This window comes from Carassius carassius, chromosome 31, assembly GCF_963082965.1.
Source record: "Carassius carassius chromosome 31, fCarCar2.1, whole genome shotgun sequence".
Taxonomy (NCBI): Eukaryota; Metazoa; Chordata; class Actinopteri; order Cypriniformes; family Cyprinidae; genus Carassius; species Carassius carassius.
The window spans coordinates 9037709-9041745 of NC_081785.1; the positions used below are offsets into that span (position 1 = coordinate 9037709).

A 4037-nucleotide genomic window follows, 5' to 3' on the forward strand; every position below is an offset into this window, starting at 1 on the left:
TGTGGCCGAAAAACAGCATCTATCCAAGCATATCCCGCACCTCCCCATCCCTTTTCTATGGCTTAACAGTTTCATGAGCCCTCTAGATACAATCTCCCCCCAGCATAACGTTGTCAAATGTGACGCACATCAAATTATCAAAGAGGCCCGAGATCGATCAATATGCAACGCCGGTGTTGAGCTCCAGCGCTCCTGGCGTTCAACGGCACAGAAATAGAGGCCGGTGTATGTGTGTTTTGCCGCCTCTCTCTTCTCATTCATCATCCGTGCGGCTGTAAAGAGAGTGTCAGAGCTGAAAGATCCATCAATAACGCAAGCAGAGCGACTGGAGCAGGACCTGGACTGTTTCAGATATATTAGACTTTTCCTCTGTGCCTCCATCATTCTGATTCATGGCATGGCCAACTGATCAGCTACTAGACAAACGTGCTGAATCTGGGGATTACATTAGTTAAACAAGTACAGCGTATAATCAATGCTCTCCCTCTCTCACTCCTGACATGAACATTTCAATATTTTGCTAAAGTCTATCTATCTATCTATCACAAATAAACCTTTAACGTCTTTCTCTTTATGGCTTAATATGCATTTTCACACTATAAATGAAATTTTGTGGCCTTTAGCAAAAAATAACTGTAACAATTCTTGAAAGATATAGAGAAGATTGTGGTGGTTTTGCTTTAAAAGAACCCTCTTTGCAACCTTCTCATTTTATCGCAAGCTTGGGAAATCACCAGCCAGCCTCTAAATGGCAGCTTCACTGTCAGACCTTAAAATCAAGGCCAACCAATGAGAAACAAGAGAACAGTCATGCACTTTAACACACCGCCTCCGACCAGTCAGAAGAATTAGGTTGATTGGGAGATAAAATGGAACTGTAATTATACAAAAATGGCAAATTAAGTGAAAAAGAGGAATAGTGAGTTAAATAGAAGAAGAAACAGTCGAGCTACAGAGAAGGACAGCAGCTTGTGAGTGTTTTGTCTCGTTTTCTCATTAGACTACTGTGTGATCGTCATTGCTAGGAAAGTTTTTGGTTTAAATTGTGTGTGTCTTACCCTGGTAAATATGTGCTGAAAGTGGCGCTTGGTTTTGTGTCTGCCTATCGCGGGACTACCCAGTTTCAATCTGCTAAATAGTGAGGCATGGCCAGCTGAGTATTGCTTTTCTCCTTTTTCTTCACTTTTTGTATAACTTCTTCTCAAATATTTCTTACACTTGTACTCACTATGTGCTTTCAGATCTCTACTATCACTACTAACTTGAAGAGTGCTATACGTACATCGCAGGAAGGCCTGTCTGACAAACCTACGGCCTGTCCCTCTGACCTCTACTACTACGCTCCCTATTCCAGTTGGTCTCTGGAACTGCCAGTCTGCAGTTAACAAAGCAGACTTCATTTCTTCTATTGCTACTCATTCCGGTCTCAACCTCATGGCACTGACTGAGACTTGGATCAAACCTGAAGACACTGCCACCCCTGCAGCCCTCTCCACTAATTTCACTTGTTCCCACACTCCTCGTACCACTGGGAGGGGTGGAGGTACTGGTCTCCTTATATCAAAAGAATGGAAATTTGATCTTCAGCCATCACCTACAGGTAATGGTTCATTTGAATCACATGCCATTACTGTAACCCACCCTGTTAAATCCACTTTGTGGTCATTTATCATCCCCCAGGTCAATTGGGAAACTTCTTGGAGGAGTTGGATGTGCTGCTATCAAACTTTACTGAAGATGGTACTCCTCTGGTACTGCTTGGTGACTTCAACATCCACCTAGATAAACCCCAGGCTGCTGACTTCAAAACTCTGCTCGCCTCATTTGATCTCAAGCAAGTGTCTACTACAGCTACTCACAAATCAGGCAACCAACTGGACCTCATCTACACACGCTGTTGCTCTGTGGACAACTCTTCAGTTGATCCACTGCACACCTCAGACCACTTCCTCATTACTGCTAACCTAGCACTTACTCCTGAAGGGCCTCACACTCCAACGCAGGTCACTTTTCGACGGAACCTATGCTTACTCTCTCCATCTCGCCTATCTTCTGTGGTTTCATCCTCGCTTCCTGTACTCTCTCAGTTTTCAGCTCTGGACACGAACAGTGCTACAGACTCTCTTTGCTCCACTTTAACATCTTGCTTGGACAACTTTTGCCCACTGTTGTCTAGACCAGCACGCACCGCCCCATCTGCCCCCTGGCTGTGCGAGGTTCTCCGTGAACATTGCTCTAAACTCAGGGCTGCAGAGAGGAAATGGCAGAAATCAAGAAACTCTACCGACCTCAGTGTGTATCAGTCTCTCCTTTCTTCCTTCTGTGCAAATGTCTTCACGGCTAAAACATCCTACTACCACAACAAAATTAACAGCTGTTGTGATGCTCGGACACTCTTCAAGACTTTCTCTTCTCTTCTTAATCCCCCGCCACCACCTCCTCCATCGACTCTTACAGCGGATGACTTTGCAGTTTTCTTCACAAATAAGACAAGAACCATCAGTGACCAATTCTCCACAACGCAGACTGAGGACAACTTCACAATGACCGATGCACACTCTTTCTCCTCCTTCTCCCCACTCTCAGAGATGGACGTTTCCAAACTTCTCCTGTCCAATCATCCTACTACTTGTCCACTTGATCCGATCCCTACTCACCTCCTTCAAGCGATCTCTTCTTCAGTCATACCTTCGCTTACTCACATTATCAACTCCTCTCTTCACTCTGGAACATTTCCCTCAGCATTCAAGCAGGCTCGGGTAAGCCCACTGCTCAAGAAACCATCTCTAAATCCAGCGCTTCTTGAAAACTACAGACCGGTATCCCTTCTTCCATTCATTGCAAAGACACTTGAGCAAGCTGTGTTCAACCAGCTTTCTATGTTCCCTGTACAGAACAACCTCCTGGACAGCAACCAATCTGGCTTCAAAAGTGGCCACTCAACTGAGACTGCTCTGCTCTCGGTTACTGAAGCCCTGCGACTAGCAAGAGCAGCTTCAAAATTCTCAGTACTCATCTTACTCCTGGTGATTCAAGCTAACCCATTGCTTCAGCACAACTTCTCTATACAGCTGGGTTCTTCAACCATTACTCCTTCTAGGACAGCCAGAAACCTAGGAGTTGTGATGGATCATCAGTTAAGCTTCACAGACCACATTGCTACAACAACCCGGTCCTGCAGGTTTGCCTTATACAACATTAGGAAGATTAGACCCTTCCTGTCAGAGCAAGCCACCCAACTTCTTGTCCAAGCTCTTGTTCTCTCCAGACTGGACTATTGTAATGCTCTCCTGGCGGGCCTTCCTGCATGTTACTTTCAAGCCCCTGCAATTGATCCAGAATGCAACAGCGAGGGTTGTCTTCAATGAGCCATAAAAAGCTCATGTTACTCCTCTCCTCATCAGGTTACATTGGCTACCAGTAGCCGCTCGCATCAAATTCAAGGTACTGATGCTTGCCTACAAGATGACCACTGGCACGGCACCAACATACCTAAACTCACTGGTTAAATCTTATGTGCCCTCCAGAAGTTTGCGCTCTGCAAGTGAACGACGCCTTGTGGTGCCATCCCAAAGAAGTTCAAAATCACTCTCAAGGACCTTTTCCTCGACTGTGTCCAGCTGGTGGAATGACCTCCCAATCTCAATTCGTACAGCTGAGTATTTACTCATTTTCAAGAAACGTCTAAAGACTCATCTTTTTCGACAGCACTTAACCAACTAATACTAGCAATTTTCCTTTTTTTGTCTTTTCATTAAAAAAAAAAACACCTGGCTAGGCGTTCTATACTAGACTAACTGAGACTTGTCATGGCACTTGTATACTGTTGTTGTTCTCTTGTTGACCTGACTGCTTCTATTGTTCTCATTTGTAAGTCACTTTGGATAAAAGTGTCTGCTAAATGATTAAATGTAAATACAAATGTTTCATGAAAAGAGAGGATGACATATATTTGTTAATGGAGGTGATGTTTATTAATTTATCACACTCACCTACAGATTCTTCATGCCCTACTCTTCTTTCTTTTCCATCTTTCC

At 44.3% G+C, this 4037-nt stretch overlaps 1 pseudogene; it reads left to right on the forward strand.

Annotated features, from left to right (window-relative positions):
* The first annotated feature begins 1335 nt into the window (after positions 1–1335).
* Positions 1336–3723, forward strand: LOC132112047 (uncharacterized; annotated as a pseudogene).
* Positions 3724–4037: the final 314 nt, after the last annotated feature.